Source organism: Maylandia zebra, unplaced genomic scaffold (genome assembly GCF_041146795.1).
Source record: "Maylandia zebra isolate NMK-2024a unplaced genomic scaffold, Mzebra_GT3a scaffold11, whole genome shotgun sequence".
NCBI lineage: Eukaryota > Metazoa > Chordata > Actinopteri > Cichliformes > Cichlidae > Maylandia > Maylandia zebra.
In genome coordinates this window covers 1,919,346-1,929,942 of record NW_027490041.1, presented here as the reverse complement: position 1 = coordinate 1,929,942, position 10,597 = coordinate 1,919,346, and the positions used below count along the sequence as shown (strand labels likewise).

General features: G+C 43.6%; 2 long non-coding RNA genes across 2 annotated transcripts in view; both read left to right on the top strand.

Annotated features, from left to right (window-relative positions):
- LOC143415910 (uncharacterized) overlaps positions 1–10,597 on the top strand; it is a 366,388-nt gene that overhangs the window by 224,781 nt on the left and 131,010 nt on the right. The window lies entirely within an intron of this gene.
- LOC143415897 (uncharacterized) lies at positions 7,538–8,482 on the top strand. The gene is made up of 3 exons (XR_013096324.1): positions 7,538–8,103; positions 8,189–8,296; positions 8,374–8,482. It is a non-coding gene; the product is annotated as an uncharacterized LOC143415897 (long non-coding RNA).

Here is a 10,597-nt window from a genome sequence, read left to right as displayed (position 1 = left end):
TCGTCCGTTCCCTCGTAACACTGTTCTTTTATTGAGGTTACATGAATATACATAGGTTCATTAACATACACGTGAACAAAGGTACCAGTCTGTATGTTATGTAGGTGTGTGTGTGTGTGTGTGTGTGTGTGTGTGTGTGTGTGTGTGTGTGTGTGTGTGTGTGTGTGTGTGTGGAGTCAGAGTGTGACCCCATAAACGACTTCCCTAAACCTGCTGGTCTGGAAGTCCAGCAGTTCATCTAAACAAAAGGCACTTAGACTAAAACAGACATCCTACCACAAAACAATAAGAAGGTAGCACCTCTCCCATGATCCCAGGACGTGGGTGTGAATGCCAGAACACTCTGGAGTCACACAAAGTCTTTAACGACTACTATCATTACACAATTGGTTCTACACCTCTAAGCATATATGGTTAGATATTCCCCAATAAAAATGACAATGATAAAATATAAATCCAACAATGGTTTTCAGGGTTTTTATCGTTAACTTCGTTTCCCTGGGTCTTTTCCCGTGTTGTAGTCGTGTGTCTTATTTTGAAAGAAATGTTTACGCGTTACCATAGCGACCAGAGAGCATTAAGGCTGCAGACAGGTGCATCCAACAACATTTTATTTTCCCTTATTTGATTTATGGACCTAACTGTATGAACTGGACTTTGGCTTTAATGCTGCTCCTCTTCATCATTGCTGTGTTGCATTTCCATCATTCTGCTGCTGGATTCACTGCAGGCTTTAACAAACACTCCTTTGGGTCCAGGCCCAGCCACGTGTTTGTAAGCTGCTGTGCTCCTCACAAATAAAGCCTGAAGCAGCTCAGACTGTTAGAAGCAGCACTGAGCCCTGTTACAGTTATAGTGTTAGAGCAGCGGCTGCAGCCTACAGCATTTAAACTAGCTGACAGTAAACACATCAGTCCAGATGTTACCACATTACTTTGTGATGCTGAGAGTTAAAGGAGACTGGCTGATTAAAATCCCATTCCTTACATCACCGTCCTCTGCTCTGACTGCTTTCATTTAATCACAATCAGAATACTTTTTTGATCCCCAGGGGAAATTATTTAGGTTACAGTGCTGCAGCACAAACAGGAACAAAGACACAACACACTAAGTAAGAAATAGCACAACATACACAATATATACATGCATACATATGAGTCACTTATAAGTAACATGTGAGTGCTGGGGTCTATGACAGCAGGCAGGTCTGTATTTATGTCCAGGCTGACATGAACAGCTAGTAGTTCAGGGTTCAACACTCAGGAAAGTGTGTGACCTTCCACACTGACAGAAGATGCTAAACATGACTTTAAACTGTTGTTTGTTAAAGCCTCACAGATCTGAGAGCAGGGCTCAGTGGGTACATGAGCCTTTATACATGAAGGCTTTCTGTTTCCAGGAGAGGAAACATGTGATCCAGCTGTGTTTGGTCACATGGATCTGCTCTGCATGGATCACCTGACTAAAACATGTTGTTATTATTGTTCTTACAGTCTTAAATCGGTACATCAGGCGGGTCACATGACACCCGGGGGTGACAGCAGCATCTTTCCTCTTTAGAAAGCTGCTCTCTGTCCCAGGAGCTGTTGTCACAGTAACAGTAGGAACAGGAAGTCACATGCTCTCTGCTCTGTGATTGGCTGCTTCTTATCTCAGCTTCCTGCAGAGGGTGGGGTCTGCTGATAACGCACACCAACAGAAGTGTGACTTTCACTTCCTGTTTATTGCTGTTGTTCTTAAAGCTCTCAGGCGATGCTGCAGCGCCCCCTGCTGACACAAACTCCTCCCTCTGTCTCAGAGGTCACAGGTCAGCCTGCTGCAGAGGGTCTGCCTGTTCATGGACTTCCTGTTACAGAGACGGGTCTCAGCGTCAACACTGGTTTCTGATTGGACGGTGTGGAAACCCAGCTTCCTCCAGCCGAGTGATGTGTGGATTCATCACTCTCTGTGGATCAGTGTAAGTCTGTGTGTGGGTCAGCTGCAGGACTTGTTTGACCTTTGACCCTGGCAGACAGAGCTGGTTACTGCTGTGTGACTCCTGCCGTCGCTCCACTTTAAATTTTACTTAAAATAAGTCCTGACATGGCCCCGCCCCCTCTGACCTGCTGCTCCTGGATGTGCTGAGGACACAGCGGAGGCTAAGAGGGGGCGGGGCTTTTCCTGTGGCGGTAACCAAACTGCATTAGGTCGCTGCACTGCCAGTGTTTAACCACACCTCTTCTGACTGACCTTTGACCTCTGACATGTTGATTTGATCCTTATTTAATGACGTCTTTTATCTAGTGATTTAATTCTGTGTATTTATATGTGATGGTGTTCCTGAGTTCAGCCTCAGCTGATATCCACAGACGCTCCTATTGGCTGGTTTTAAAAACACATTTTTCCATTCGCCTTTAGGTCAGGAGATGCACACGCCTACAGTACAGCCAGGGCTAATCTAAAGAAGGGCATCAAAAAAGCCAAACACCATTACAAAAAGAAGGTAGAAGAACACTTCTCCAACTCCAACCCCCGACGCATGTGGCAAGGACTCTAGACCATCACAGACTACAGGACCACCAAACCCTCCCCCGCATCCTCTGATGTCTCCTTCCTCAACGAGCTCAACAACTTTTATGCTCGTTTTGAGCGAGGGAACCCCACAACCACAACCAAAGCAGACATGACGCCAGACCACCAACCTCTGACTCTCTCCCCCACCGATGTAGGAGCGGTGCTGAGCAGGATCAATGTCCACAAGGCTGCAGGCCCTGATGGCATCCCCGGGCGTGTTCTCAGAGCGTGTTCTGGGGAGCTTGCAGGAGTGCTCACAGACATATTCAACCTGTCCTTGGCCCACGCTGTGGTACCGGCCTGCTTCAAATCCACCTCCATCGTCCCGATACCCAAAAACTCCAACCCATCTTGCCTCAATGACTACCGCCCAGTAGCACTCACCCCCATCATCACTAAGTGCTTAGAGCGGCTGGTCCTAGCACACTTCAAATCCTGTCTCCCCCCCACCCTGGACCCCCACCAATTCGCATACCGCCAGAACAGGAGCACAGAGGATGCAGTCTCCATCGCACTGCACTCTGTCCTCTCACACCTGGACAACAACAACACCTACGCCAGAATGCTGTTTATAGACTTCAGTTCAGCATTCAATACAATCCACCCCTCACAACTCATCAGGAAACTGACAGACCTGGGCATCAGTTCCCTCATCTGCAAATGGTTACTGGACTTCCTGACCAACCGCCCCCAACATGTCCGGCTGGATAACCACTGTTCATCTACCATCACAATGAACACCGGTGTACCACAAGGCTGTGTGATGAGCCCTTTCCTCTACTCCCTCTTCACCCACGACTGCAGACCTGCTGATGGTTCCAACACCATCATTAAGTTTGCAGATGACACCACGGTGATTGGCCTCATCAGTGACAACGATGAGGCCGCCTACAGGGAGGAGGTGGATCGTCTGGCTGAGTGGTGCGACACAAACAACCTGCTGCTTAACACCGAGAAGACCAAGGAGCTCATCGTGGACTACAGGAGGAATGCTGACCCACATCCACCCATCCACATTAAGGGGACGGCTGTGGAGCGTGTGAGCAGCTTCAAGTTCCTGGGAGTCCACATCTCCGAGGATCTCACCTGGACGACCAACTGCTCCAAGCTGGTCAAGAAGGCTCACCAGCGCCTCTTCTTCTTGAGGACTCTGAGGAAGAACCACCTGTCCTCAGACATCCTGGTGAACTTCTATCGCTGCACCATCGAGAGCATCCTGACCAACTGTATAACAGTCTGGTACGGGAACTGCTCTGCCTCGGACCGGAAGGCGTTGCAGAGGGTCGTGAAAACTGCCCAGCGCATCGCCGGAGCACCACTTCCTGCCATAAAAGGCATCTACAGGAAGCGGTGTCTGAAAAGGGCTGGGAAAATCATCAGAGACCCCAGTCACCCATCACATGGACTCTTCACCCTCCTGCCCTCTGGGAGGCGCCACAGGAGCCTCCGGACTAAGACCACCAGGTACCGGAACAGCTTCTTCCCCACAGCTGTCAGACTCCTGAACTCTGCCTCCTGACATCTGACCCACGTTAAACTCATGGACTGAACATACACACACCCACAATGGACAACTGTACCCTCAAACACAATAATAACATGGAGTGAACCACCACTCACAACCACTAGCACTTTATATAGCCTCTGTAGAAACTATCTACACCCTCACTTATCTTAACTGCACTACTGTATAGCTCTGTGTAAATAATCATTCTGTACATTCAATAATCTTTAATCCTACAACTGTTTACAACTTGCATAGTTCCCATTTCTGTATAGCTGTATATCTCAGATTTCTGTAAAGTTATTTATTTCATATTCTGTATAGTTTTTCATATTTATATCCTGTTCATAGCCTGTACATAGCTTGTACTCACTACAGCCTGTACATACTTAGTTATAGAATATTCACAACATACTTCATACCGTGTACATTATAACATACCATAATAGACCCATTTCTGTAATATACTCACATATCTATACTATTGCTAATATATATTGTAATATATCTATATCACTAAAGCACTTCTGGATGGATGCAAACTGCATTTCGTTGCCCTGTACCTGTGCATGTGCAATGACAATAAAGTTGAATTCTATTCTATTCTATTCTAAAGTGACTCTTTTAAAAACATGTCTGCCTGAAATTCACATTTCATTTATTTTGGGGGATTTTAACAGAGAGATAGAACTTTATGAATCCCTCATGTTTATCCTCCAGGGAATCCAGTTTGTAGTAGCAGAACACCGACAAATTTTTACACAGCACAGAATTAGGATATCAAATAAAGGGGAATAAGAGAATATGAATATAAGCATAAATACACTGAACAAAAATATAAACGCAACACTTTTGTTTTTGCTCCCATTCCCCATGGGATGGACGTAGAGACCTAAAATTCATTCCAGATACACAATATAACCATCCCTCCCAAACAGTGGTCACAAATCAGTCCAAATGTGTGGTAGTGGGCACATCTGCCATATTGAGATAATCCATCCCACCTCACAGGTGTGCCACATCAGGATGCTGATCTGACATCATGAGTAGTGCACAGGTGTACCTCAGACTGCCCACAACAAAAGGCCACCCTGGAATGTGCAGTTTTGTCTCACAGCAAAATGCCACAGATGCCACAAGCAATGAGGGAGCGTGCAATTGGCATGCTGACAGCAGGAATGTCAACCAGATCTGTCGCCCGTGCATTGAATGTTCATTTCTCAACCATAAGCCGTCTCCACAGGCGTTTCAGAGAATATGGCAGCACATCCAACCGGCCTCACAACCGCAGACCTCGTGTAACCACACCAGCCCAGGACCTCCACATCCAGCAGGTTCACCTCCAAGATCGTCTGAGACCAGCCACCCAGACAGCTGCTGGAACAATTGGTTTGCACAACCAAACAATTTCTGCACAAACTGTCAGAAACCGTCTCAGGGACGCTCAACTGCATGCCCGTCGTCCTCATCGGGGTCTTGACCTGACTCCAGCTCGTCGCCGTAACAGACTTGTGTGGGCAAATGCTCACATTCGATGGCGTCTGGCACGTTGGAGAGGTGTGCGCTTCACGGATGAATCATGGTTCACATTGTTCAGGGCAGATGGCAGCTGAGAATGTCCCAGTTCTTGCATGGCCAGCATACTCACCGGACATGTCACCCATTGAGCATGTTCGGGATGTGCTTGACCGGCGTATACGACAGCGTGTACCAGTTCCCACGAATATCCAACAACCTCGCACAGCCATTGAAGTGGAGTGGACCAACATTCCACAGGCCACAATTGACAATCTGATAGACTCCATGCGACGATGTGTTGCACTGCATGAGGCAAATGGTGGTCACACCAGATACTGACCGGTTCTGGGTCCCCAGACCCCCAATAGCGCAAAAAACTGCACATTCCAGGGTGGCCTTTTGTTGTGGGCAGTCTGAGGTACACCTGTGCACTACTCATGATGTCAGATCAGCATCCTGATGTGGCACACCTGTGAGGTGGGATGGATTATCTCAATATAGCAGATGTGCCCACTACCACACATTTGGAGTGATTTGTGACCACTGTTTGGGAGGGATGGTTATATTGTGTATCTGGAATGAATTTTAGGTCTCTACGTCCATCCCATGGGGAATGGGTGCAGTAACAAAGGTGTTGCGTTTATATTTTTGTTCAGTGTATATACATATATACACAGACCTCACACAGAGACAGCAGCTACACTGTGTGTGGATGTGATCCACAGTCACAGCTGTGGGTTTCAGTCAGTGTGTCTCTAACTTCATGGTCACATTTCAAAGCTTATTGGAGCCAGAAGATGTTCAAGTAAAAGATTTATTGCTGTACTCGTCTACCAGGATAACAGGAGGTTCATAAAGCTGTGTAATACTTCAGCTTTACATCATGCAGTAGTAGTTTATTAAACCCCCCAAAATATGACTATCCAGAGTTGGGACCAGGAAGCAGAGTTGCAGTCTTACACGCCTCTCTGCAGCTTCTCTCCTCCTGCTACCCCCCAAAAACCCATCTCCATAGAGACTGTGTCAGCTCCCAAACAGACAAAAAACAAACTAAAAACCAGCAACAAACAACTTAAACATAAACAGTCACAAAGAAAGAACAATACAGTATCCACATCTGAACCAAAGAGTAAAACAGTGAAATGTGGATTATTAAACATTAGGTCTCTCTCCTCCAAGTCTCTGTTAGTACATGTTAGTAAAAACATTTCTGCATTTTACCCATATTTTATTTTTAACTCGAAATCAAAGATTCCAGATTCTCCTACATGTTGGTTTTGAATCAGATAGGACGACAGATTTCAGGTGGCCCTGTGTCTTTCTCTATTACATTTGCCACTGTGTAACTCAAAGTTATTTAAGGACTAGTTTATTTCAATGGATGAGTTTACTGACTGACGCGCAGAAGAAATAGTTCTTTATGGAGCCTAGATGGTGTGAATGATGAGACCAAAGACTGCAATATCTTGTACCAAAAATATATTGAATAAATGGAGGAAAGGGGAAATGGAACAAAATAATTAACACAACACACAACATAAATGTCCACAATTAAATAATAAATCAATGCTGTGATCTTTCTGTGCAAAAGTCCTTTTTGGTCCTCTTCTTTTTAAAGTTCAGTTTTGAGGTATTCCTCCTTAGAGTCCAGCTTCATACAAATGGGGAAATATGTCCGTAATCCAAAGACGGCTAAGTGGGGGAAAGAGGGGAAACAAAGAATGGTCCTACCGGCTCGCCACTTCAATATGAAGAAGATCAATTCAAAGGGAGGGAACAAAACCTGACCTGTAGGTCAGAAAAACGTCCATTAGCACATCAAGTTCGATTCAGTTTATCGGTAAACAAATATATTTTTCTGCAAGCCTATGTAACAATGCAAATCATCATCAACCAATGTACAACAGTTAAATTATTAATCATCTTGGCTACGTAGCTTAATCTATACATTCCAGTAGCGTTCGCTACAAACAATACAAAAACAACAATAAAGGAAAACAGCTGTCTAACAGACAGCATAGCCGAATTCAAGGCAACACATAACAATAATCATTCAATCGCACTTTGTTTCAAAGTAAGCCCATTAAAATGCTTAAGTAAATAAAAGTGTTCAAAAACAGCGGTTTTTGAGCCGGAGTTCTGCTCGCGGTGGGAACGCCGCCGCACAAAGTCATTTTTTAATCGCGAAAACGATCGGCTGGTTACTGACAACCAAAAGGTTGTTTTTGGTAGATATTAAAGATCATGGGTGGGCGGGGCAAATGGAGCAGTTTTCTACAGTCGAGTAAAATTCCAGGAAAGAGCTGGGTGTGGCTTTCCTTTAAATCACATGATCAACAGCTTTAAGATGGAGGCAACTCGCTCAGTGTTTCCTGTTTCATTCTTAGACTGTGGCGATGGTAAGTAGCAGCTTTTCACTTGTTACCTGGCATCTTTTCAGCCACCAATGATAGTCATTGTATGTTATCAACATTTCACTAACTATGTTTTCTCTCATGTTTAAAATAGGCCGACCAAGAGCAAAATAGGTATGTCTGCAGACTCTGCTGTAGCCAAAGTTATCAGATCTCCTGTGTTTTTAAATCCCTAACTGCTCGATCATTATCATTTTAGAAGACAACAATTTCTCAAAGGAGGTTCAAAACTAATGCCTACAAGATTACCAAGAGGATGGTTCGGGGCTCTTACATGACTCCGGGAAGTCAACACTTGGTGGATGAGGTGTGTTACCTTTGACACTTTTAAGACAGTCCTGTTTATCACTACTAACAATAAGCAAATATGTTTTCACTCAACAGATCCTTCACAGCATGTTGTTTCTGGGCAAAATCAACAACATCCCCTTTTCTCCAGAAGAAATCTTCCCTAATCCTTTTGTTTTGGGTTCTTTAATGAGAAGATATCCCAGGCCTTTTAAGTTGTATTCGACTCAGCTTCCCAGGCGAAGTCCCTTCTCCTGTGTGCTCGACATGGTAAGATAACTCTTCTCACATTTTCAGTCAATCTGACAAACTTCCAGTTTTTAGGAAAGTATAATGCAAAGTGCTTTTTTACTGAGAAATCCAAAGAAAATCCATACTGTACCTTATACTTCAACATATGCTTCTAGCTATACTTCTCCACCAAACACAGAGACTGCAGGAGAGCTGGAGACTTGCTTCAGAATTTGTTAGTTCTAAATAATGTCTAACAGACTCATTATTGGAGATGCTTACAGTCTTCAAGGCGTATATGATGCTGTCACTGTGTAGCTGCTGGATCTGTTAAGCTCAAAGACTCTAAATTCAGCGTGTTTTGACAGCCCGGCATAGCAAAATAGAAAAAAAAAGGTCAATTAGCAAATTTAATTATAAATTAGTGAGAACAAAGATGGATTTTTGCTTATTGATTTAAAATTAAATAGATTTTTGTGACATTTTTCACCCCCTATCTTAAAATGTCTAAATCAAAAGCATCCAATGGTCCTGCATAGTTAAACAAGTCAAGCAGCGAAACAAACATGTTGATCAACTTTCTATGAAAAACAACTATATAATCAGGTGCAACACTTTGACCAGATCTGTAACTGTTTTCAGATCGTCCTGCAAAATAACTCAGAGAATGAAGAGCAAATAAAGCAGAGTCTGCAAGATCTCCTCACAGACTTGGACTTAGAAGAGAATAATAAAAAAACAGCTTTCGTCTCGTCCACCATCTGCATTTCTCAAAAATCCCAAACCAACAAATCAGAAAGGTACTGCGGAGTCTCCATGTCCACCAAAGGTCCTAACGCTGGGAAAATTATGATTGCTGCCTCCTGTCTTAGCAAATGGCATAAATATGTATCTGGTGCGGTGATGACCTATTATCCAAACACAGTCCAGAAAGATTACTTTGATGGAACAATTGAAGTACCTGGAAATATCAGGTGTGAGGCTTTTTGTCTCCGTGATGGTGCCAGAATGAAGCCTTGCAGATCATGTAAGAATTTGTTTGGCTTGAACACAGAAGACCTCAGAGAGTGGCCATATGGTAACTGTGCTGAAGCTGAGAGCCTGAGCAATTTGCTTGAAAATGAGAGAGAAGTTGAAACACATGTGGATGAATACTCAGCTGAAAAGGACAACAGGCAGAGAGCTGAGGATGAGGTTGGTAGGGTTCTTAGAACTGTGTTGCAAAGGATTCGGTTTAACTGGACAGGTGAATTTTACAACCCAGAACAAGAGTGAGATTTCATGAAATCATTTGCATTCATCATTCTGATAAATCAAAGATTCTCTGCTCTGACAGCATCTGTGTGGATTTTCTGTAATCACAGAGACGTGTATAAGCATGTTTACTTTCCATCTCCATGTAATTGTCACATTTAATAATTAAAACTGGCTTCTATGGGTTTTTGTTTGTTTGCTTACATATCTAGTGTTTAATGCAATATGAAGCATTATCAGACAGCATTTATTGGGAAGAATCCCATATTTATACTGGTCTGTACCCAGGGTACACAGAAAATAAAAACACATGTTTTCTTATTATGATCCCAACTATAATTTACTTAAGCAAAAGCACTACATGTGTAGTTATAATATTTATAGCAGTTACTGTTGAGCTTTAAATTTATCATCTTAAATGTTTATATGCTGATTATATTGCTTTATATAAGAAAGGCCTAACTCTGAGTACACTCTGTGCCAAAAAGTGCTGACAGGAAACTGCATGCTTTTGCAGAAACGTGCTTTTGCAGCTAGAAAGTGAAGCTGATATATATCAGTTTTAATTAGTTTTTACCAACTGCTTGCTAGGGCAATCCCACGAGTTTGGTGTTTTTGTATTGAACATGATTCCAAGTGCTTTCTATAACACATAGCAGAGGTGCCACAACAAAGACTGAGAAGAGGACAGGAAGAGACAGTGAAAGAGATGCACTCCTTCGCCATTCATGTTAAAGCGTTGCATAGCTTTAATTTTAGAGAGTGTTGCATAACTTTAGTCATTTTTCTACCACAGGTGAAGCCAAGAATTGTGAAGCTCTCTTTTGGCCAAATA